Source organism: Saimiri boliviensis, chromosome 17 (genome assembly GCF_048565385.1).
Source record: "Saimiri boliviensis isolate mSaiBol1 chromosome 17, mSaiBol1.pri, whole genome shotgun sequence".
NCBI classification, from domain to species: domain Eukaryota; kingdom Metazoa; phylum Chordata; class Mammalia; order Primates; family Cebidae; genus Saimiri; species Saimiri boliviensis.
The window spans coordinates 45,866,681-45,892,831 of record NC_133465.1 but is presented as its reverse complement, the minus strand read 5'-3'; the positions used below and the strand labels follow the sequence as shown (position 1 = coordinate 45,892,831).

Genomic DNA, 26,151 nt, shown 5'->3' with positions numbered 1-26,151 from the left:
GCCTACTTAGGTACAGTGGCTCAAACCTGTAATCCCAGCACTTTGGGAGGCTGAGGCAGGTGGATCACTTGAGGTCAGGCGTTCCAGACCAACCTGGCCAACACAGTAAAACGCCATCTCTACTAAAAATACAAAAATTGGTCAGGTGTGGTAGTGGGCACTTGCAATCCCAGCTATTTGGAAAGCTGAAGCAAGAGAATCACTTGCATCCAGGAGGTAGAGGTTGTAGTGAGCCGAGACCATGCCATTGCACTCCAGCCTAGGCAACAAGAACAAAACTCAGTCTTTAAAAAAAAAAAAAAAAGGCCGGGCGCGGTGGCTCAAGCCTGTAATCCCAGCACTTTGGGAGGCCGAGGCGGGTGGATCACGAGGTCAAGAGATCGAGACCATCCTGGTCAACGTGGTGAAACCCCGTCTCTACTAAAAATACAAAAAATTAGCTGGGCATGGTGGCACGTGCCTGTAATCCCAGCTACTCAGGAGGCTGAGGCAGGAGAATTGCCTGAACGCAGGAGGCGGAGGTTGTGGTGAGCCAAGATCGTGCCATTGCACTCCAGCCTGGGTAACAAAAGCAACACTCTGTCTCAAAAAGAAAAAAATGAGTAGCACAAGCCAGGCACAGGTTCTTTCTAGGATTCTCTCTCATTATTCTACAGCATACCATAGCTGCTCAGGAGTCACTCACTGAATAGAACAAAAGTAAATATAAAAGTAGCAGGGGCCTAGCCGGGTGCAGTGGCTCATGCCTGTAATCCCAGCCTTTGGGGAGGCTGAGGCAGGCAGATCACTTGAGGTCTGGAGTTCGATACCAGCCTGGCCAACATGGAGAAAACCCATCTCTATTAAAATACAAAAATTTGCTGGTGGTGCATGCCTGTAATCCCAGCTACTCGGGAGGCTGAGGCAAGAGAATCACTTTTAAGTCGGGAGGCAGAGGTTGCAGTGAGCCAAAATAGTACAAGCCATTGTTCTAGAAAAATACTTTGGCACTCAGTGGGTGCCAAAGTATTTTTCTAGAACAAGGGCTCTCAACCAGGACGGATTTTGTTCCCCAAGACACTGTCAATGTCTAGAGACATGTTTGATCATCACAACTAGGGTAGGGAGTGCTGCTGGCATCTAGTGGATAGGAAACAAGGATGCTGGCTGGGCGCGGTGGCTCACGCCTGTAATCCCAGCACTTTGGGAGGCTGAGGCAGGCAGATCACAAGGTCAAGAGACTGAGACTATCCTAGTTAACATGGCGAAATCCTGTCTCTACTAAAAATACAAAAATTAGCTGGGCATGGTGGCGCATGCCTGTAGTGACCCAAGATCGCATCACTGCACTCCAGCCTGGTGACAGAGAGAGACTCCGCCTCAAAAACAGAAAAAGACAAAAGAAAAAGAAAACAAGGATGCTGCTAAACATCCTCCAACACATAAGACAACAAAGAATTATCTGGTCAGGCTGGGTGTGGTGGCTCACATCTGTAATCCCAGCACTTTGGATAAGAAGTTGGGGACCAGCTTGGCCAACATGGCAAAACTCTGACTCTACTAAAAATACAAAAATTAGTCAGGCATGGTAGTGGGTGCCTGTAATCCCAGCTACTCAGGAGGCTAAGGTGGGAGAATCACTTGAACCCGGGAGGCAGAGGTTGCAGTAAGCCAAGATCGTGCCACTGCACTCCAGCCTGGGCGACAGAGAGAGACTTCATCTCAAAAAAAAAAAAAAAAAAAAAGAATTATCTATTCTACAATGTCAACAGTGCTAAGGTTGATAAGCACTGTTCTAGAAGATAAGTCATATAAGTATCTACTATCCTGGAGCTTACATTCTAGTATAAGACATGAGGGAAGAAATAAAATCTCAGTAACACAGTTACTGATAAAAGGAGTAAAAAATAGAGAATCATAAACGTAGAGTACAGAAAGAGACTGGAGTGTTCTTTTATTTGTTTTATTTACTTTTCAGAGACAGGTTGGCCAGACTATGTTGCCTAGGCTGGTCTTGAACGTCTGGGCTTAAGTAATCCCTCCAGCCTCAGCCTCCCCAGTAGCTGGGACCACAGGTGCCCAGCTTAAGAGTCTTCCTTTAGATAGGGTTGTGGGCTTCAGGATCTGGGAGAATTTAACCACAAGAGCAACAATATAGTAACAATAATGATAAAATAATAGATAGAGTCACAGGGAAGGGCCATGGGGGAAGAGTATCTGGCTCTCCCAAGAAGTTTCTCCATGAACAGAGCAAGCCATGTAAACATTTGGAGAAAGGACATTCTAGAAAGAAGTAACAGCCGGGCGCAGTGGCTCAAGCCTGTAATCCCAGCACTTTGGGAGGCCGAGGCGGGTGGATCACGAGGTCAAGAGATCGAGACCATCCTGGCCAACATGGTGAAACCCCGTCTCTACTAAAAATACAAAAAATTAGCTGGGCATGGTGGTGCGTGCCTGTAATCCCAGCTACTCAGGAGGCTGAGGCAGGAGAATTGCCTGAACCCAGGAGGCGGAGGTTGCGGTGAGCCGAGACCGTGTCATTGCACTCCAGCCTGGGTAACAAGAGCGAAACTCCGTCTCAAAAAAAAAAAAAAAAAAAAAGAAAGAAGTAACAGCAAGTGAAAAAAAATCCAGACATGGGAATGTGGTTGGTGTGTTGGAGAACTAGTAAAAAAGCCAGGATAGCTAGAACAGAGTGAGGAGAGATGACATCTGAGGCTTTATAAGCCATCCTCCAAATCCAAAAGTAGTCCCCTTCTCTGTCGAATGCTGACACTGTAATACCAAAGAAATCTAAACGAACCAATAGCTTCATACTCAAACCAGAGGTTTGACTGGTTATCTCACTAATCCCACAGACAGACTGCACTTGATCTCCTGGCTTAATCATATCTAGAGACCCAGCTAACTGAAGGCCTTCCAGGGTTAAAAGTCACCTGCTGGTAATCTGCCCACCTGTTCACCTGTTCTTCAGCTTTGCTCCTGAAAAGCAATCCAGTATGGGAGGTAGGAGCCCATTATTACAATGGCATAATGGTATCCAGTCCCTAGGCCAAAGAACCCCAAAATGAGAAAAGAGCCAGGAGCTGTCTAAGAGTATTCACATGCCACTCCAGGAGCCAACGACCGCAGGAGCCAAATACGTTCCTAAATTACACAGGAAATAGTCAACAGGAATTAAGAACATGCCTCCCAGAGGTTGCAGTGAGCCGAAATCGGGCTACCGCACTCCAGCCTGGGCAACAGAGACGCTGTCTCAAAAAAAAAAAAAAAAAAAAAGAACATGCCTCCATGTGTTCTAGGACAGATTATAGCAGAGGGTTTCCACTAAAGCATTTCTGGCTCTCTAAAGTACAAGGAAACAGACTAGAATAACTTTCATGTTACACATATTTTACCACCATCACTCCAAAAAAAAAGACTTATAGCTCACAGCCCTCTCCTCTCAATGGAGAAAGTGCTACCACCTCTTGAAATTCTATTCAGTCAAACCTCTGGTGAAACAGATTTCTATCACATGCAGAGACAGAATTAATCAAAATTCCAAGGTTACTTAAGGGAAAAAAATTTTTCAACTACAGAAATGTTGATCACAGAAATTCAACTATGCAGCAAATCTGACTGATCCAACAAGTAATAAAAAAAATCACATACCCATCATGAATATTAAAAGTGAAAAATTGGGCTGTGTGCGGCAGCTCATGCCTGTAATCCCAGCACTCTGGGAGGCCGAGGTGGGCAGATCACCTGAGGTCGGGAGTTTGAGATCAGCTGGCCAACATGGAGAAACCCCATCCCTACTAAAAAACAAAAAACAAAAAACAAAAAACAAAAAAACAAACAAAAAAAAATCACACAAAATTAGCTGGTCATGGTGGTGCATGCCTGTAATCCCAGCTATTCAGGAGGCTGAGGCAGGGGAACTGCTTGAACCCGGGAGGTGGAGGTTGCAATAAGCTGAGATCAAGCCATAGCACTCCAGCCTGGGCAACAGAGCAAGACTTCATCTCAAAGAAAGAAAGAAAGAAAGAAAGAAAAAACAAATGAAACCTGGATGTTTTATTCCCCCATGAAAAAGAAAATGAAGGAAGAAGAATAAAGCTATAACTACTGCATGATGAAATTCTTTCAAACATATTTTCTTTAACAGAAACGTAATGCATCCCCAAAATGCAGCTTTCCCCCCAATGTGACTCTTTCCTCTTCCTCCAGAATATTTTTAAAGCCAGTCAAATTTAGCAGTGGGGGTTTGTATACCAACTGCAGTGACACTAATGTTAGCAAGTTCTGATAACCCACTGCCATCAGACCAGCCCCAGATTATTTATTAAGATAAAAAATACCCCCTAAAAATGTAAATTTGGAAGTCTACTTACTCATATACTATCCTATATGGCAAATATTAGATACTTTGGGTTATTTCCAGATACAAGGCAGCCTAGCAGCTAAGTCCTCTCTTCTAAAATGATGAAAAATCAATGAGAAGTCTACTCCTGTGTTCAATTAAATAACCACAGCTGCAAAGAAAGCTTCATTTAAAAAGATGACTAGTGGCCGGGCGCGGTGGCTCAAGCCTGTAATCCCAGCACTTGGGGAGGCCGAGGCGGGTGGATCACGAGGTCGAGAGATCAAGACCATCCTGGTCAACATGGTGAAACCCCGTCTCTACTAAAAATACAAAACATTAGCTGGGCATGGTGGTGCGTGCCTATAATCCCAGCTACTCAGGAGGCTGAGGCAGGAGAATTGCCTGAACCCAGGAGGCGGAGGTTGCAGTGAGCCGAGATTGTGCCATTGCACTCGAGCCTGGGTAACGAGCGAAACTCGGTCTCAAAAAAAAAAAAAAAAAAAAAAAAAGATGACTAGCAATAAATAATGCAACAATCATGTAACTTAAATACCTGAAAATCATCCAAAACAGAAATCTGGGAATGCCCTCACTCCCAACCCCTCAAGGCAAAGAGAAAATCATATTATCCTGAAAGCACTGAAATACAGCACTGGGAGATGGGGGGACATGAACAGGAAATAGTCAATTGCAGTAATCAGTAATAGTTCAAAACAATGCCTTATAACACAGCCAGTGATCAATAATCAATGATACAATAACACTTTTGATGTAGCATTGTTTTTGTGACTTTGTTCATCAAAACTGTTCCTTGGCTGGGTGCAGTGGCTCATGCCTATAATTCCAGCACTTTGGGAGGCTGAGGCAGGTGGATTGCCTAAGGCCAGAAGTTCGAGACCAATCTGGCCAACATGATGAAACCCCATCTCCACTAAAAATACAAAAAATAGCCAAGAACAGTGGCAGGAGCCTGTAATCCCAGCTACTCAGGAGGCTGAGGCAGGAGAATCACTTGAATCTAGGAGGCAGAGGTTGTGGTGAGCCGAGATTGCTCTACAGCACTCCACCCTGGGCAACAGAGCAAGACTCCATCTCAAAAATAAATAAATAGGCCGGGCGCGGTGGTTCAAGCCTGTAATCCCAGCACTTTGGGAGGCCGAGGCGGGTGGATCATGAGGTCAAGAGATCGAGACCATCCTGGTCAATATGGTGAAACCCCGTCTCTACTAAAAATACAAAAAAGTAGCCGGCCATGGTGGCACATGCCTGTAATCCGAGCTACTCAGGAGGCTGAGGCAGGAGAATTGCTTGAACCCAGGAGGCGGAGGTTGCGGTGAGCCGAGATCGCACCATTGCACTCCAGCCTGGGTAACAAGAGCGAAACTCCATCTCAAAATAAATAAATAAATAAAATAAATTAAAAAAAAATAAAAACTGTTTATTGCTTTATTTTCTTTCTTTCTTCCTTGAGACAGGGTCTCACCCTACAACCTACAGCCCAGGTTGCAGTGCAGGTGGCACAATCACAGCTCACCACAGCCTTGACGTCCCAGGCTCATGCAATCTTCCCACCTCAGCCTCCCGAGCAGCTGGGACTACCACATTCAACTAAGCAGAGACAGGGTCTCAGTATGTTGCTCAGGCTTATCTTAAACCCCTGGCCACAAGCAATCTTCCTGCCTTAGCCTTCCAAAAAACTGTGTCAATGGAAGTCGTAAAAATGTATTAGAGCTATTTCTATAGAGCTGCTCATCTTAGAATGCAAATCAACTCTGTCAGTGCCAACACGGCCTCCTCAGCTGTATTTTAGTTAATAGCAGCCACAAGATTTCCAAGAACTGAGAACTAGGGTACCACAGTTAGCCTCTGCAACACTGCTGAGACAAGTACTACCTGGCTCTTAACCTCTAAGCAATTCACAACAACCAGGCGCAGCTGCAAACACATTTCCAGATGCTTTACAGACTGGCAGTAAAATATACAACCCTTCTTCCTTTCTAGGCCTAGCAATCTATAATACAAAAGGGAGAATTGTGTCCTTTCGAAGGTAAAGTTAAAAACAAACTTCAAATTACAGTGCTTCAACATCTCCAAAAACGATGCTACAGACACCCAAGGCAGATGATTAGGGTATCTGTTTTCAAAGCCTGAGTCAATTTTCCAAAAATCCAGGAATCACCAAAAACAGTGGCTCCCCTATTCATCCCAGAATCCAGCGGGTTTAGAGATGCTGACTAAAAAAAATAAAGTCACACAAGGCCAAAGTTATTACCATCAGCCAGCATTTAATACTAAAGAGAGGAGTTAATCAGATGACAGACACACATGCTAATTGACAATTCCAGACCAAAGCTAGACAGGCTAAAACAGAGTCTGAATATAAAAGCAATATTAGGGGAAGGCTAAGGAGTTTGCCATGGAGATGTAAGATGGCATTAATGGTTTAAAAAGAATCCTTCTAAAGCAGGGTCTCCAAACTTGCCTGAAGATAAGATACATACATTTAGGTCATTTGTTTAAAAACAAACACGCTAAAAAAAAAAAAAAAAATCCTGGGCCCTAATCTAGACCAACTAAAATCAGAAGTTTTCCAGGAGAATGATCTAGTAATCTGCATAGTCAACAAGCACTTTAAGTGATTCCTGGTGTTAGAGGAGTCTAGAAAATACTATTCTAAAGGAGTATTAGTAATCAACTGCAAAGACATGTGATGTCTGAATGAATACTGGCAAGGAAAAGCTGATGAATATGTTGAATAACATGTTAAACAGGATAGATTGCATGCATTTATCAATGTTCCATCATAAAACCATAAAAATAACAGCAAAGGGATTTTTTTATAAAGACATAAACCAAAAAACAAACAAAAAAATTGGGAAAGGAGGCCGGGCGCGGTGGCTCAAGCCTGTAATCCCAGCACTTGGGGAGGCCGAGGCGGGTGGATCACGAGGTCAAGAGATCGAGACCATCCTGGTCAACATAGTGAAACCCCGTCTCTACAAAAAATACTAAAAATTAGCTGGGCATGGTGGCGTGTGCCTGTAATCCCAGCTACTCAGGAGGCTGAGGCAGGAGAATTGCCTGAACCCAGGAGGCAGAGGTTGTGGTGAGCCGAGATCGCGCCATTGCACTCCAGCCTGGGTAACAAGAGCGAAACTCTGTCTCAAAAAAAAAAAAAAAAAAAAAAAAAAAAATTGGGAAAGGAGACAGCAGAGACAGAGAGATGGCAATAAAATTTTGGAAGGTAAAAACCAAATGCATTAGTGATAAATAACTTCATAGAAAGCAAAAAAAACTAAACACTGCAGTGGGAAGAGGCAAGCAGATTCCCAGCATAGATGAACTTCAGAATCAAAACATCTCAGAAGTTAGAGGCACCTGGTACCTCAGGAAGAGGGTGTAATAGTGCAGAAGGGGCTAAACAGGAGGACTGGTTGAAAGTCTGGGCCAGCTGCAGTGGTTCACGCCTGTAATCCCAGGAGTTTGGGAGGCCGAGCTGGGTGGATTACTTGAGTTTAAAAGTTCAAGATACAGCCTGGCCAACCTGGCAAAACCCCATCTCTGCTAAAAATGCAAAAAAAAAAGAAATTAGCCGGGTGTGATGGCTCATGCCTGTCCAATTACTTGGGAAGCTGAGGCAAGAGAATTGCTTGAACCTGGGAAGTGGAGGTTGCAGTGAGCCAACATTGCATCACTGCACTCCAGCCTGGGCGACAGAGCAAGACTCCATCTCAAAAAAAAAAAGAAAGAAAAGAAATAGAAAGCCTGTATAACAAATGGATTCCTCTAACCCTCCCCATGCTGCCAGACAAATTAGAAAAGTTGAACCAGGCCGAGCACAGTGGCTCATGCCTGTAATCCCAGTATGCTGGGAGGCCGAGGCAGGTAGATGACAAGATCAGGAGTTCAACACCAGCCTGTTCAAGATGGTGAAACTCCGTCTCTACTGAAAATACAAAAACAGGCATAGTGGCAGACATCTGTAATCCCAGCAACTCACGGGGGCTGAGGAAGGAGAATCGCTTGAATCCAGAAGGCAGAGGTTGCAGTGAGCCAAGATCACATCGCTGCACTCCATCCAGCCTGGGTGACAGAGCAAGACTCCGTCTCAAAAAAAAAAAAAAAAAAGGAAGAATATTTTTTATCTAGTCAAACTACCAAAGTAAAGGTAGAAAGGAGATAATTCAGATATGCAAGGCCTCCAAAAAGTTCCACTCTCCAAAGACTCCTTTCATAAAGCCTCTGGAAGAAGTGCTCCGCTAATGTGCTCCAGTGATGAGAAGAGATTTACACCTCCGCCAGAGTTTAGGGATGAATCAGTGACTTTCGGTAAAACAAGCAGAAAACAAAAAAAAAGGAAGGAAGGGGCCAGGCACAGTGGCTCATGCCTGTAATCCCAGCACTTTGGGAGGCCGAGGCGGGTGGATCACGAGGTCAAGAGATCGAGACCATCCTGGTCAACATGGTGAAACCCCGTCTCTACTAAAAATACAAAACATTAGCTGGGCATGGTGGTGCATGCCTGTAATCCCAGCTACTCAGGAGGCTGAGGCAGGAGAATTGGCTGAACCCAGGAGGCGGAGGTTGCGGTGAGCCGAGATCGCGCCATTGCACTCCAGCCTGGGTAACAAGAGCGAAACTCTGTCTCAAAAAAAAAAAAAAAAGGAAGGAAGAAAAGAAATGACAATTACTTTATCTAGAGAAAAACTACACAAGGAAGTAAAGGTAATTGAACGACACAGTCATTATGCTGAGCGCTAATTTTTTTTTTCTTTTTTTGTAAATTTCATTTCTATTTCCTTCCGGATTGATCTAGAGTTGGGGAGAAGTTGGAGGCCTGGGAACTACATTTATCAGTGCCATTGTGGTTTACATTCTACCAACACTTAAGATTTGCACAATGGAAGAAGGGTAGATGCCATTATTGCTTTTCCAGTAGCAATGAGGGTGTGTAGCCTCAGACACATGGCAGACATGTGGTTTGTAGCAGTTTCCAATGTTCTGCAAACTGCCTGTTTTTGGTGCTTAAGGCAGCTAAGATTATTAATAGCAGCAATTTCTTAAAATCCCTACAACAAGGCTTTCCCTGACCTATGCTCTTCCAGACTTCCAATGGTCTTGTAAGCATCTAATATTCTCTTTGAAACAACAAAAATGGTTTTTCTTTTCTTTTTTCTTTTTGAAGAAAGGGTCTCACTCTGTCACCCAGGCTGAAGTGCAGTGGTGTGATCGTGGCTTACTACAGCCTTGACCCCCTCCCAGCTCAAGAGATCCTCCCATTTCTCAGCCTCCCAAATAGCTAGGACTACAGGCACATGCTACCACACCCAGATAATTTTGGGTTTTTGGTTTTTTTTGGAGTCGGAGTTTTGCTCTCTTGTTGCCCAGGCTAGAATGCAATGGCACGATCTTGGCTCACTGCAATCTCCGCCTCCTGGGTTCAACTGAGTCTCCTGCCTCAGCCTCCTGAGTAGCTGGGATTACAGGCACGCACCACCATGCCCAGCTAATTTTTTGTATTTTTAGTAGAGACGGGGTTTCACCTTGTTGACCAGGATGGTCTCGATCTCTTGACCTCGTGATCTACCCGCCTCGGCCTCCCAAAGTGCTGGGATTACAGGCTTGAGCCACCGCACCCGGCAATTTTTAAATTTTTAATAGAGATGGGGTTTCACCTTGTTGGCCAGGCTGGTCTTGAACTCCTAACCTCAAGTGATCTACCTGCGTTGGCCTCCCAAAGTGCTGGGATTACAGGCTTGAGCCATCACCTCTGGCCTCAACAGATAATCTAAGAATGGAAAAATCAAGAAAGAACTGTATAGCTAGGTGTAGTGGTGCACACCTGTAGTCCCCACTAAGGCAGGACGATTGCTTGAGCCCAGGAGTTAGAGGCCAGCCTGGAAAAACATAGCAAGAATTCATCTATCAAAAAAGAAAGAAAAAACAGCCTAAACATACTATATAGAAATACAGATAATATACATCGGGGGGAAAAAACCACACACACTGCAAAAGTGGTTAAAGACAAGCAGAAATAAAGCAGTGAGTATTTTGTTCTAATTATAAGCCTTGTAGTACTATGTGATTCTAAATTTATGAATTCTTACTATTCTGACAAAAAAAAACAAACATTACCAAAAACCAAAAAACCCAAACACTGTATAAGCAAAACCACCACATAAACAAACTGACCAAAATTTCAAGGTCAATGCTAGATGTTACCAATGCAGTTAAGGAGAATAGAAAATCCCAAACAAACCAAAAAAATGTAAAAGACTTAATTAAGCCCAATGCTAGAACATTATCTTGACAACTCCAATGGCAGCAGGCTGGCTAATGTGACCTGAATCTCTGCCACAGGCTGGATGTAACCACACAGTGATCAACAACCCCAGAGCTTACTTACTCTTAATAGAGGGCAAATATGTGAGCAACTTCCATTCTACCATAGGAAATCATAACCAAAATTAATTGAAAGGTAGGCACAAAAATAGAGAAATGAATCTTTTTTCTTTTTTTTTTTTTTTTTTTTTGAGACGGAGTTTCGCTCTTGTTACCCAGGCTGAAGTGCAGTGGCGCGATCTCAGCTCACTGCAACCTCCGCCTCCTGGGTTCAGGCAATTCTCCCGCCTCAGCCTCCTGAGTAGCTGGGATTACAGGCACATGCCACCATGCCCAGCTAATTTTTTGTATTTTTAGTAGAGACGGGGTTTCACCATGTTGACCAGGATGGTCTCGATCTCTTGACCTCATGATCCACCCGCCTCAGCCTCCCAAAGTGCTGGGTTTACAGGCGTGAGCCACTGCGCCCGGCCGAGAAATGAATCTTAAAATCAATTACTGGCCAGGCACGGTGGCTCATACCTGTAATCCCATCACTTTGGGAGGCCAACATGGGTGGATCACCTGGGCTCAGGAGTTCAAGACCAGACTGGGCAACATGGTGAAACTGTCTACAAAAAATACAAAAATGAGACCAGGCATGGTGGCTTATGCTTGTAATCCCAGCACTTTGGGAGGCCAAGGCGGGTGGACTGCTTGAGGTCAGGAGTTCAAGAGCAGCCTGGCCAACATGGTGAAACACTGTCTCTACTAAAATGACAAAAATTAGCTGGGTGTGGTGGCATGCACCTGTGATCCCAACTACTCCAGAGGCTGAGGCATGAGAATTGTTTGACCCCAGGAGCCAGAGGCTGCAGTGAGCTGAGATTGTACCACTGCACTCTGGTCTGGGCAAGAGAGCAAGACTCTGCCTCAAAAAAAAAAAAAAAAAAGCCGGGCACGGTGGCTCAAGCCTGTAATCCCAGCACTTTGGGAGGCTGAGGCGGGTGGATCACGAGGTCGAGAGATCGAGACCATCCTGGTCAACGTGGTGAAACCCCGTCTCTACTAAAAATACAAAAAACTAGCTGGGCGTGGTGGCGCGTGCCTGTAATCCCAGCTACTTAGGAAGCTGAGGCAGGAGAATTGCCTGAGCCCAGGAGGCGGAGGTTGCGGTGAGCCGAGATCGCGCCATTGCACTCCAGCCTGGGTAACAAGAGCGAAACTCTGTCTCAAAAAAAAAAAAAAAAAAAAAAAAAAATACAAAAAACTAGCTGGGCATGGTGGCGCATGCCTGTAATCCCAGCTACTCAGGAGGCTGAGGCAGGAGAATTGCCTGAACCCAGGAGGCGGAGGTTGCGGTGAGCCGAGATTGCGCCATTGCACTCCAGCCTCGGTAACAAGAGTGAAACTCCGTCTCAAAAAAAAAAAAAAAAAAAAAAAAAAAAGGCCGGGCGCGGTGGCTCAAGCCTGTAATCCCATCCCAGCACTTTGGGAGGCCGAGGTGGGTGGATCACAAGGTCGAGAGATCGAGACCAACCTGGTCAACATGGTGAAACCCCGTCTCTACTAAAAATACAAAAAATTAGCTGGGCATGGTGGCGTGTGCCTATAATCCCAGCTACTCAGGAGGCTGAGGCAGGAGAATTGCCTGAACCCAGGAGGCGGAGGTTGCGGTGAGCCGAGATCGCGCCATTGCACTCCAGCCTGGGTAACAAGAGCGAAACTCCATCTCAAAAAAAAAAAAAAAATCAACATCTGTTTTCAAAGAATCTTTAGATGTTCTAAGAAACTGTTAATTAGATTTAAAACAAGGCAGGCTGAAACCTATTCACTGATGACAAAAAAAAAAAACAGCTCTTCTCAGATTTTAAGCTAGCCATATCTCATATTACTAGCTCCCAACTTCCAGGAGCCAGTATTCATCTGCACACTCCATATATAAAAGTAGAAAAGCATAGACAGAGAAGAGTTGGTAGGAAAATCCAGTGATGACAGTCTCCACTAAGAAAAGGCCTGAAAGAAGACTTAAGCAGATGCTCCATAAAATGATGATCCAGACCTCACATGAAGAGAAGTGTCATGCCTCATTTCAAAGATAATATATTAAGTCCCAACTCACCACGGATAATCTAATGACAAAGCTGTGACTTTCATTGTCAAGGAGTCTCTTCTCTTGCATTCTAATAACCTTAAGCCATCAGAAACACAGATGCTCCTTGCTGAAATGCTGGAAAAATGCACATTTTCGTCCCTTGATCACCAGTGATAGGCTGCTAAGTCAAGAGTCTACTTTAAGTTATAAAAACAGGGCAAGCTGATACAATTAAACAAGAAAGGTAACTAAATCAAACAGGACCATCTGGGTTTTGAGTACTGTGATTTCTGAACAAAAGTCAATATACTTACAGATAAAAATGCTTTATATTCAGAATTATAATGGCCCTCGGGCTACCTTGTGCATACAACAAGACTTACGCGACATGCTAAGACATATGGTCTAGATGATGAGTGTGACAGAATACGATATTCATCAGTTCAAAATAAAACATCTGTTCTCTCCCTAGCCCATGAAGATTATTTTAAAAACAGCCATCATTCCCTAACGGTAATAGGTTTTCTCTTTCTTTTCTTTTTTCTTTTCTTTTCTTTTCTTTTTTTTTTTTGAGACAGAGTTTTGCTCTTGTTACCCAGGCTGGAGTGCAATGGCACGATCTCGGCTCACCGCAACCTCCGCCTCCTGGGTTCAGGCAATTCTCCTGCCTCAGCCTCCTGAGTAGCCTGGATTACAGGCATGTGCCACCATGCCCAGCTACTTTTTTTTTGTATTTTTAGTAGAGACGTGGTTTCACCATGTTGACCAGGATGGTCTCGATCTCTTGACCTTGTGATCCACCCGCCTCGGCCTCCCAAAATGCTGGGATTACAGGCTTGAGCCACCGCGCCCGGCCTCTTTTTTTTTAAAAAAAACAAAAACAAAAACACTTCTCCCTGGTTTTCTGTTTGCTAAAGAGTAGGTCTGGTAAACTAACAATCCCAGCGTCCCCCATAATATACGAATTATTCCCCAATAATCCTAATCTCCAAAACAATTTCTAAGATCCTAAAATTTTAAGAGCTAATCGAGCCAACCAAGTTGGATTTGTAGGAACTGTGAGAAATCAAGACTAAAAGAATAGGTTTTATCCAGAAAAGTTCTTGTAAAACCTGTTTCACTGCGTAAACATCAGACTTCTTCATGATACTGATGGTCTCATCATCAACACTAGTAAATTAAAGAACCGACAGGAAAAAAAAAATCTCTGCTTTAGAGGCTGACCTCCAAATTCACTATGCTATTGCTCTTTTTGTTGTTTTTTGAAACAGGGTCTCACTCTGTCTTAAGGCTAGAGTGGAGTGGTGCTGCAACGGCTCGCCGCAGCCTCCCTCTCCTGGTCTCAAGTGATCCTCCTACTTCAGCCTCCTGAGTAGCTGGAACCACAGGTGCTCGTCACACGCCCAGCTAATTTTTTAATTTTCTGTAGAGATGGGGGTCTCTCTATGTTGCCCAGGTTGGTTTTGAACTTCTGGGCTCAAGTAACCCTCCCACTTTGGTCTCTCAAAGTGTTGGTATTACAGGCGTAAGCCACCATGCCAACCTATTTACCCATGTTTTAGGACAGCCCGAATTCTGAAGCCTTGCCTCCCACCTCTCTGCTTTTCACTCCCTAACTTCCAGTCACACTGGAACTTCTTTCAGTTCCTCAAAATACAAACATTCTTTCCCTCCTCAGGACATTCACCTAAGCCATCTCCTCTACCCAGATCAGTCTTTGGTCCTCCCTTCATTCTCAGGTTTCAGCCTTAAAAGTCAATTTCTCAGAGATCTTCTCTGACTGCCCTTCCTCTCAATTAACCTGGGCTGGGCTAACCATTAGCTGTCTCCACAGCATTTACAGCAATGGTAATAATTATTTGTTTAATAAATTCTAGGCCGGGCGCGGTGGCTCACGCCTGTAATCCCAGCACTTTAGGAGGCCGAGGCGGGTGGATCACGAGGTCAAGAGATCGAGACCATCCTGGTCAACATGGTGAAACCCCATCTCTACTAAAAATACAAAAATTAGCTGGGCATGGTGGTGCGTGCCTGTAATCCCAGCTACTCGGGAGGCTGAGGCAGGAGAATTGCTTGAACCCAGGAGGCGGAGGTTGCGGTGAGCCGAGATCGCGCCATTGCACTCCAGCCTGGGTAACAAGAGCAAAACTCCATCTCAAAAATAAATAAATAAATAAATAAATAAGTAAATAAATAAATAAATTCTGAGGGCTGAGTGCAGTGACTCATGCATGTAATGCCAGCACTTTCGGAGGCCAAGGGAGGCAGATCGTTTGAGGTCAGGAGTTTGAGACCAGCCTGGTCAACATGGTGAAACCCCATCTCTACTAAAAATACAAAAAAATTAGCCAGTCATGGTGGCGTGCACCTGTTAGTCACAGCTACTTGGGAGGCAGAGACCAGGAGAATGGCTTAAACCCGGGAGGTAGAGGTTGCAGTGAGCCGAGATCACGCCACTGCACTCTAGCCTGGGTCAGAGCTAGATTCCATCTCAAAAAAAAAAAAAAAAATTGTCTTTGGCCAGGTACAGTGGCTCACGCCTGTAGTCCTACCACTCTGGGAGGCCAAGGCAGGTGGATCACTGGGGCCCAGGAGCTTAAGACCAGCCTGGGCCACATGGCAAAGCCCTACCTCTACAAAAAATACAAAAATTAGCCAGGCACAGTAGTGTGCACCTGTAGTCCCAGCTATTTGGGAGGCTAAGGCAGAAGAATCACTTGAGCCCAGGAGGTGGAGTTGGCCAGGTGCTGTGGCTCATGCCTGTAATCCTAGCACTTTAGGAGGCCGAGGTGGGTGGATCACCTGAGGTCAGGAGTTCAAGACCAGCCTGGCCATCATGGTGAAACCCTATCTTTACTTAAAAAAAAAAAAAAAAAAAAAGGCCGGGCGCGGTGGCTCAAGCCTGTAATCCCAGCACTTTGGGAGGCCCAGGCGGGTGGATCACGAGGTCGAGAGATCAAGACCATCTTGGTCAACATGGTAAAACCCCGTCTCTACTAAAAATACAAAACATTAGCTGGGCGTGGTGGCGCGTGCCTGTAATCCCAGCTACTCAGGAGGCTGAGGAAGGAGAATTGCCTGAGCCCAGGAGGCGGAGGTTGCTGTGAGCCGAGATCGCGCCATTGCACTCCAGCCTGGGTAACAAGAGCGAAACTCCGTCTCAAAAAAAAAAAAAAAAAAAAAAAGTCTTCCCCACTGCCTCATAACTGCCATAAAGGCAAGACCAAGTCGGGGCCAGGTGCGGTGGCTCATGCCTGTAATTACAGCACTTTGAGGTGGGAGGACTGCTTAAGCCCAGGAGTTCAAGATCAGCCTGGACAACAAAGTAAGACCTCGTGTCTACAAAAAATTTTAAAAATAGTGGCTGGGCACGGTGGCTCACGACTGTAATCCCAGTACTTTGGGAGGCCAAGGCGGGTGGATCACAAGGTCAGCAGATCGAGACCATCCTGGTTAACATGGTGAAACCCCATCTCTACTAAAAATACAAAAAATTAGCTGGGCATGGTGGCATGTGCCTGTAATCCCAGCTACTCAGGAGGCTGAGGCAGAAGAATTGCTTGAACCCAGGAGGCGGAGGTTGCGGTGAGCCGAGATCGTGCCATTGCACTCCAGCCTGGGTAACAAGAGCGAGCCTCCGTCTCAAAAAAAAAAAAAAAAAAAAAAAAAAAAATAGCGGGCATGGTGGTGCACGCCTTAGTCCCAGCTACTCAGGAGGCTGAGGCAGGAGAATCACTTGAACCTGGGAGGTGGATGTTGCAGTGAGCCGAGATCGTGCCACTGCACTCCAGGCTCGCAACAGAACAAGACTCCATCTCAAAAACAAACAAAAATTTAACAATTAGCCAAGTGAGGTACACACACCTGAGGTCCCAGCTACAGAGGAAGCTAAGGTGGGAGGATGCTTGAGCCCAGAAGGTCAAGGCTACAATGAATCATGTGTGTACCACTAAACTCCAGCCTGGGTGACAGAGTGAGACTCTGTCTCAAAAAAAAAGACCGTGTCCATTCATTCACTGCCCTATCTGCATCCACTACCACAGTATTTGGCACATAGTAGGAGTTCAAAAATTCTTGTTGAATAAATGAATAACAAACAACAAAGAAAATCAGCTTCAGGAATTCTACTTCTAAGATTTTACCCTACAGATACAGTCATACATGCAAAGAGCCAAATATACATGCTTCTTCACTGGAACATACTTGGTACCTCTCCTATACTAATAGACATATAAACTATGTACCTATGTTTCAGCCTCCCAAAGTTCTGGGATTAAAGGCGTGAGCCACCACGCCCAGCCTGGAACAGATCTTAAGAAAACAGTAATATTAGTTGCCTCTGGGAAGATGAACCAGATTGACAGGAAGACAAACCAAGGGCATTCACTATGTACTTTTTTTTTCCTTGCAGGTGAGTTGATACATACTCCTTAGTGGATTCTGACTTCCATGGCCACCATCCTGCTTATATGCTTTTTTGTATTTTAAATTTTGTATTATCTATTAATTTGCTAAAAACAGTTCTGTCCTTATTTCTAAGACAGAGAAAGAAAGAGTTTAAATGGCTCACACCTGGCTCTTAAGATGATAAACATACTGCCTTCTGGCTGAGCATTGGGAGGGCAGGCATGGAAGAAGGAAAACTCACTTATCCACAAATCTCAGACATCGCATCCCATACTAGAGTGTACTACCTTAGAAGAATATTCTATTTTTTAAACCAACTATCCCCATCTGAATACATATGGAGAATGTTTTCACAGTAAGAGGGATTACTGGGAGGGAAAAAAAAAAAAGGATTATTAGATTCAGTATTTCCAGAAGCACAAAGTAGGTCAGTGGATTTGTACTTTCGAAATATTATAAATACTTGCTAAAAACAAATTATTTCCACTGAGGGGCCTCAAAATCCAAATGGTACTCAATTCGAATCCATGAGGCTTAAAAAACTAAAATTTTTTTGAAAATCAATTACAATGGCTGAGCCCAGTGGCTCACACCTATAATTCCAGCACTCTGGGAGGCTGAGGAGGCAGGCAAATTGCTTGAGTCAAAAGTTCAAGATCGCCGGGCGCGGTGGCTCAAGCCTGTAATCCCAGCACTTTGGGAGGCCGAGACGGGTGGATCACAACGTCAAGAGATCGAGACCATCCTGGTCAACATGGTGAAACCCCGTCTCTACTAAAAATACAAAAAATCAGCTGGGCATGGTGGCGCATGCCTGTAATCCTAGCTACTCAGGAGGCTGAGGCAGGAGAATTGCCTGAACCCAGGAGGCGGAGGTTGCGGTGAGCCGAGATCGTGCCATTGCACTCCAGCCTGGGTAAAAAGAGTGAAACTCCGTCTCAAAAAAAAAAAAAAAAAAAGTTCAAGACCAGGCTGGGCAACATGGTGAAACCCCGTCTCTACAAAAAAATAAAAACTAGCGAGGCATGGTTGCATTCGCCTGTAGTCCCAGCTACACAGGAGGCTGAAGTGGGAAGAACACCTGAGCCTGAGCTGGGGGAGGTCGAGGCTACAGATCAAGCCACTGCACTCCAGCCTGGGCGACAGAGAGAGACCCTGTCTCACAATAAACAGGGAATGATCTTCACAATCCGTCCCAAAACATATTGGAGATAACCCTACCTTAGCTAACTATGCCCTGAAAAAAAAAAGTATTTACTAAGCAGAACACATTGTTAGATAGCCATTGCAGATTGCTCTAAGTTTGCCACGCCTAAATGGCAAGGAAGAAACCAATTCCTGGCTTCCCTATTTGATAACTTACATACTTCCACAGGCTCTTTCTGTAAACTAAGCCAAAATCTTGAGAGAGTTAAGACTAACACAGACATTAGCAAACATAACACCTTTTTTTCCTATTAACATTGTTTTCCCCATAAAGGTCTATTTAGCATTTTTTTAAGTGGCCCTCCATAGATAATATAAGAAATGCTCATACATTTAGCTTGCAGTTCCTCAGGAACTACAAGCTCAATGGCTCAATGGCTTGAGAGTGATAAAAGGAAAAAAAAAAAGTTGGAAATACTGTCTTCTCTTCTTTGATGCCCTGGACTTTTAAGGCTAGGCAAAGGCAATGATTCTGCATTTAATCACCAGATGAATGAGAAACAGATTTGAATTTAGAAGAAAGATAAAAGACTGCAAGAACATTCAGTAAAGAGTACTGCGCCTCTATGTCTTTGCGGAGCAGCTCTCGGGATCTGCCAATGAACCTCATTTTGACATGGAACGGCCCATCCACTCTAATCGGGGGCATCTCCCTCAAGACACAGTCAGTCAACCGGAACTCTGCCAACTTTTGCCTGGGAGTTGTGTGAAGAACAGTAGCAACAAGAGCCTACTTTGAGAAGGAGATCAACAATCACACTCAAGAAGAAAAGAAGTTATTTGGCAAAGAGATGCATGTTGCCAAAATGTTAGTCACAGCTTCAAGGGCCCAGTTTCTGTCTCTACAACTATTCTTTGCTTTGACAGAGTCCATTCTCTGACCCAGGAAACAGCTCAGCTTCTGTCACCCTCCCCATCTGAAGCAGTGAAGAATCCTTTCAATTCGGTAGTATCAAACTGTGACACAGACAAGATGTCCACCACAGACTAAAAGGAGAGAAAAAATGTGTAATTTGCCATTTTCTACTTAGGACTGGCTCAAGGAGAGCAATGGAAAACTGTGACAGGACAGGAAAAACGGAAAATCATTACGCCAAAGAAGCAGGCTGTACCAAAAGCCTGCCCAAGAGCACTGAGCCTCTGTAAGTTATCTCAAAATCCCCTTAAAACACAAACCAAAAAGGTATACTGTAGGTTGAAATAGCATAATATTAAGCAGGTTTTTACTCCTAAATAAGTACATATATTTTGTAGCCTGCAGGGTTGTAAAAAGACCATGTTTGCTGACGATGCCTGAAGCAACAGCTCATGAATTTTATACTTAATTCAGGGCAGGAAAACAGACTAAAGTATGCCAGGTTACTCTCCAAATCAGAGAGCCCGAGAAAAGAAAGAACATTTAATAATTTTCTCTTCAACAGAACAAGACTTTTCTCTTGCCCTTATTTTTTTTTTCTAAAAACACCTAGTGAGTCTAGAATGTTCCCTTCTTAAAAGCCATCAGTAGCCGGGCGCGGTGGCTCAAGCCTGTAATCCCAGCACTTTGGGAGGCCGAGGCGGGTGGATCACAAGGTCAAGAGATCGAGACCAACCTTGGTCAACAAGGTGAAACCCCGTCTCTACTAAAAATACAAAAAATTAGCTGGGCATGGTGGTGCATGCCTGTAATCCCAGCTACTCAGGAGGCTGAGACAGGAGAATTGCCTGAACCCAGGAGGCGGAGGTTGCGGTGAGCCGAGATCGTGCCATTGCACTCCAGGCTGGGTAACAAGAGCGAAACTCCGTCTCATAAAAAAAAAAAAAAAAAAAAAAAAAAGCCATCAGTAAAACCTGAAAACTCCAATGTTCACACCTCCCCTGCATTTCACCTTTGTGCCGGTATCACGTAACTTATCACTACCAGCTAGGGTAAACACTACTCTGGTATCAAGCGTGAGACAGAATTAGAAATGACCAGCCTGAGGCCCGGCGCGGTGGCTCAAGCCTGTAATCCCAGCACTTTGGGAGGCCGAGGCGGGTGGATCACGAGGTCAAGAGATCGAGACCATCCTGGTCAACATGGTGAAACCCCGTCTCTACTAAAAATACAAAAAAATTAGCTGGGCATGGTGGCACATGCCTGTAATCCCAGCTACTCAGGAGGCTGAGGCAGGAGAATTGCCTGAACCCAGGAGGCGGAGGTTGCGGTGAGCCGAGATGGCGCCATTGCACTCCAGCCTGGGTAACAAGAGTGAAACTCCATCTCAAAAAAAAAAAAAAAAAAAAAGAAATGACCAGCCTGGCCAACATGGTAAAACCCGGTCTCCACTAAAAATACAAAAATTAGCCAGGTGTGGTGGCAGGTGCCTGCAATCCCACCTACTTGGGAGACTGAGGCAGGAGAATCGCTTGAACCCAGGAGACAAGAGGTTGCAGTGAGCCAAGATTGCACCACTGAACTCCAGCCCAAGTAACAGAGTGAGACTCTGTCCCAAGGAAAAAAAAAAAAAAATGCCCCAGCTGGACACAGTGGCTCACACCTGTAATCCCAGCACTCTAGGAGGCCGAGGCAGGCAGATCACTTGAGGTCAGTTCAAGACCAGCCTGGCCAACATGGCAAAACCCAGTCTCTACTAAAGATACGAAAAATTAGCCAGGCACAGTTGTGAGTGCCTGTAATCACAGCCACATGGGAGGCTGAGGCAGAGAATCACTTGAACCTGGGAGGCGGAGGTTGCAATGAGTTAAGATCGCACCACTGCACTCAAGAGCGAGATTCTGTCTCAAGGAAAAAAAAAGAATTAAAAATGCCCCCTTTCGAGGAAATCCACATCCTTAGAAATGCCAAAACTCCTAGCTACTCAAAGAGTCTGAGGCAGGAGGACCACTTGGGCCCAGGAGTTCAAGATTGCAATGAGCTATGATCGCCCCACTGCATTGCCATCTGGGCAACAGAGTGAGACCTGTCTCTTAGAAAGAAAAAATTCCCAAGACTTCCAGGAACACCTCTTCTAAGCTAAACAAGTTCACTTATGAGCAAAGTGTTCAGACTATTTTACCCAAAGAAAAAGCTAAAACAGTCGGGGTTTCAAAGGATTAAAAATAATTTAAAATTAAAAAAATAAAAATAAGGCCGGGCGCGGTGGCTCAAGCCTGTAATCCCAGCACTTTGGGAGGCCGAGGCGGGTGGATCACGAGGTCAAGAGATCGAGACCATCCTGGTCAACATGGTGAAACCCTGTCTCTACTAAAAATACAAAAAATTAGCTGGGCGGCCGGGCGCGGTGGCTCAAGCCTGTAATCCCAGCACTTTGGGAGGCCGAGGCGGGTGGATCACGAGGTCAAGAGATCGAGACCATCCTAGTCAACATAGTGAAACCCCGTCTCTACAAAAAATACTAAAAATTAGCTGGGCATGGTGGCGTGTGCCTGTAATCCCAGCTACTCAGGAGGCTGAGGCAGGAGAATTGCCTGAACCCAGGAGGCAGAGGTTGCGGTGAGCCGAGATCGCGCCATTGCACTCCAGCCTGGGTAACAAGAGGGAAACTCCGCCTCAAAAAAAAAAAAAAAAAAAAAAAAAAAAAAAAAAAAATTAGCTGGGCATGGTGGCACGTGCCTGTAATCCCAGCTACTCAGGAGGCTGAGGCAGAATTGCCTGAACCCAGGAGGCGGAGGCTGCGGTGAGCCGAGATCGTGCCATTGCACTCCAGCCTGGGTAACAAGAGCGAAACTCCGTCTCAAAAAAAAATAATAATAATAAAATAAAAAATAAAAAAATAAAAAATAAAAATAAAAATAAAAAAATAATAATTTAAAATTGTCCACAAACACACTGATCTCTACCAATTGACAAGGACACAGCAATTAGACCTAAGCATAAGGCTCAACTGTCCAAAATACTATTTTTCAGCGAATTCTCAAAGAATCCATGAATAAAGGTAGTGTCTGTCAAGCCACCACAAGGGCTGGGCGTGGTGGCTCACACCTGTAATCCCAGCACTTTCCGAGGCCAAGGTAGGCAGATCACTTGAGGCCAAGAGTTCAAGACCAGCCTGACCAACATGGTGAAATCCCATCTCTACTAAACTACAAAAAATCAGCCAGGCATGGTGGCGCGTGCCTGTAGTCCCAGCTACTTGGTAGGCTGAGGCAGGAGAATTGCTTGAACCTGGGAGGCGGAAGTTGCAGTGAGCCAAGATTGCGCCACTGCACTCCAGCATTGGCAACAAGCGCGGAACTCACTGAATATGCATCAAATCAAAACCAATTATTCCCTGGTCTGCACGTGAACACACACACGCATAGGCACGCATACACACATACACACACACACACACACACACACACACACACGAGCAAGGCTGAGAGGAAGAAACAGAAGGACATGTTTCCTTTTTTTGTTTTTATTTCTTTTTGAGGCAGAGTCTCACTCTTGCTGCCCAGGCTGGACTGCATGGCATGATGTCGGCTCACTGCAACCTCTGCCTCCTGGGTTCAAGTGATCCTCCTGCCTCAGCCTCCCAAGAGGCTGACATTACAGGGGCCCGCCACCACATCCAGCAAATTTTTCTATTTTTAGTAGAGACAGGGTTTCACCATGTTGGTCAGGCTGGTCTCAAACTCCTGATCTCGGCTGATTCACACGCCTTGGCCTCCCAAAGTGCTGGGATTACCGGAGTGAGCTACTGTCTCCAGCCCTCTTTTTCTTTAAAAGACAGGGTCTTGCTATGTTGCCCAGAATGGGCGAACTCTTAAGCTCAAGTCATACTCCTGCGTTAGCCTCCCAAGAAGCTGGGATTACAGGCAGGTACGCCATTGTCTATCTTCTAAATATTAATATCGCAATCTCGTTTTTCAGAGATCACTTCTATGCAACCACTTAAAGACCCCATGTGTTAACACAAGCTTTTAGAGGCAGGGACAGATGAGACCTATATTTCAAAAGGGAAAAAAATGAAAGTTTAATGATTTGCCTTGAAGGTAAATCCAGAGGTAAGCCAAAACCTTCCTTATTCCCTGAAGTTCTCTTCTGATTTGTAAAAGGAGAACAGAATAGCCAAAAACATTCAGTAAGACAGTCAAAAACCAAAACTGTAAGGCAAAAATAACAGCATGAAAAAGGAATGGAGACCCTGGGAGAGCCCAAAGCAGTAAAAGATTATTGAAGTCCTTTAAAAAATACAAATTCTGGGCCAGGCACAGTGGCTCATACCTGTAATCCCAGCACTTTGGGAGGCTGAGGTGGGAGGATTACTTTAGACCAGGAGTTACACACTAACCTGGGGAACACAGCAAGACTCCTTCTCTACAAAAAAATAAAAATAAAAAAATAAAAAAATAATTATATATGTATATGTTAGGCGGGAGTAGTGGGCCCACTTGTGGTCCCAGCTACTGGCAAAGCTGAGACGGGAGGATCACTTGAGCCCGGAAGGTCGAGGCTTCAAGGAGCCATGACCATGTCACTGCACTCCAGTTTGGGTGACAGGGTGAGACCACATCTCTTAAAAAATTATGGCCGGGCGCGGTGGCTCAAGCCTGTAATCCCAGCACTTTGGGAGGCCGAGGCGGGTGGATCACGAGGTCAAGAGATCGAGACCATCCTGGTCAATATGGTGAAACCCCGTCTCTACTAAAAATACAAAAAATTAGCTGGGCATGGTGGCACATGCCTGTAATCCGAGCTACTCAGGAGGCTGAGGCAGGAGAATTGCCTGAACCCAGGAGGCGGAGGTTGCGGTGAGCCAAGATCGCGCCATTGCACTCCAGCCTGGGTAACAAGAGCGAAACTCCGTCTCAGAAAAAAAAAAAAAAAAAAAAAAAAAAAATTATAATAAGCCGGGCGCGGTGGCTCAAGCCTGTAATCCCAGCACTTTGGGAGGCCGAGGCGGGTGGATCACGAGGTCAAGAGATCGAGACCAGCCTGGTCAACATGGTGAAACCCCGTCTCTACTAAAAATACAAAAAATTAGCTGGGCATGGTGGCGTGTGCCTGTAATCCCAGCTACTCAGGAGGCTGAGGCAGGAGAATTGCCTAAACCCAGGAGGTGGAGGTTGCGGTGAGCCGAGATCGCGCCATTGCACTCCAGCCTGGGCAACAAGAGCGAAACTCCGTCTCAAAAAAAAAAAAAAAAAATTATAATAATCATAATTCCATCACATACCAGTTCCTTGCCCCAATGTTATCTAAGAACCTTCCAGCTGGGAGAGGCAGCTCATGCCTGTAATCCCAACACCTGGGAGGCCGAGGGGGGCGGATCACCTGAGGTCAGGAGTTCGAGACCAGCCTGACCAACATGGTGAAACCCCATCTCTACTAAAAATACAAAATTAGCTGGGCATGGTGGTACACGCCTGTAATCCCAGCTACTCTGGAGACTGAGGCAGGAGAATCGCCTGAACCTATGAGGCGGAGGTTGTGGTGAGTCGAGATTGTACCACTGTACTCATCCTGGATGACATAGCGAGATTACGTCTCAAAAAAAAAAAAAAACAAAAAGGAACTTTCCTTCCTGATCAAAAACTCGACCATACACACTGCCATGCTGAACACTTTAAGATTTCCATCGTGGCCTGGGGCAGTGGCTCACACCTGTAATCCCAACACTCTGGGGGGCCGAGGTAGGAAGATCGCTTGAACCCAGGAGTTCGAGATCAAACGGGGCAACAAGAGAGAGACTCCATCTCAAAAAAAAGAAAAAAATTCCATCTTCCCTCATTTCACACCACTTCAACATGAACCCTCAACTCTAGACGTTCCAATGTGCATCTCAACATTCTCAATCCAACCTTTAACTCTATTCTGATTCCTTTTTAACCAACGCTCTCAAGATTCCCAACGCTTTCAAGATTCCCTCTAGTGTAAGCAGTTTCCCTAGCCATCTTCCAAACCTCTACCTGTCACCTAACTCAATGCCCAAAATGTCACATTGGGCTACTCACCCACAGCATCCTGCTAATTAGCTGTTTCCAACAGGTCCTCCGTTCTCGTCTCCCTTTTTGCACACGATTATCTCGTTCCTTACCCTGAGTTGTCTCCTCACCTCACCCAATCCTTCAGGAGCCCTTATTACCTGTCTCTCAAAATCCTTCCTCCCCATTTTCCCAGTACGCGCTCGCCCCAGACCAGTACCCGACCATTCCTCCCCAGATTCCCCACGCCCTCTCCCCTCCAGGTTCTTCCGATCCAGCCCCTAGGCCCCCGCCCCTCAGGCCCCGCCCCCAAGACCCTTCTCCCCCTCCAGCCCCTCCTCCAATGCACCCCTCTCCCCAAGCCCCGCCCCGAGCCCCCCTTCCCCGGCTTTCCCTCCCAGGCAGGTCCGCAGGTCATTTCAGCGACCGACCCAGCCGCCCTGGCCTCTTTCCAACCTGGCCGCAGGTGCTCTGGGAGCGAATCCTCCACCGCCTACGCTCCGACTTCGTCCTGTACAGCTCGCCCCCCGGCAAGCTCTCTCTCTCTCTCGCCGCCGCCGCCGCCGCCGCCGCCCCTTTTGCCAACCCGGAAATGGATCTGCTCCCACCGTCCCCAGCGTCCGCGAACAAAATGGAGGAGGGGGAAAAAGGAGGAGGGAACAGGGAGTGAGGAGAGGAGAGACGCATGCGCTCCTGGGAAGCCCGCCCCCTGCCGGCGCACGTACAGACGGAAGCGGGTGAGTGGCTGCCATCTTGGGAAGGTCGCAAGAATTCCGCTTACCAGCTAAAAGCAGAGTTTGCAACGTTAGCCGCAGTTGGAGTCACCTGGCAAGATTTAAATAACTATAATGCCTGGTTCCCACTCCCGGAAATTCTAATTTAATTCTGGGGTGTAGTCTAGGCA

At 45.7% G+C, this 26,151-nt stretch overlaps 1 protein-coding gene across 2 annotated transcripts in view; it reads right to left on the bottom strand.

Moving 5' to 3' along the window:
- Positions 1–25,879, bottom strand: part of WIPF2 (WAS/WASL interacting protein family member 2) — a 64,530-nt gene extending 38,651 nt beyond the window's left edge. Inside the window, exon 1 of one of the 2 annotated variants that reach the window (XM_039476848.2) lies at positions 25,704–25,879. The gene's annotated coding sequence lies outside the window, so the exon portion shown is untranslated. Of the gene's footprint in view, positions 1–25,277; positions 25,500–25,703 lie in introns of those variants that run through there. The other variant, XM_039476850.2, reaches the window with a different exon arrangement.
- Between the last annotated feature and the right edge of the window lie 272 nt (positions 25,880–26,151).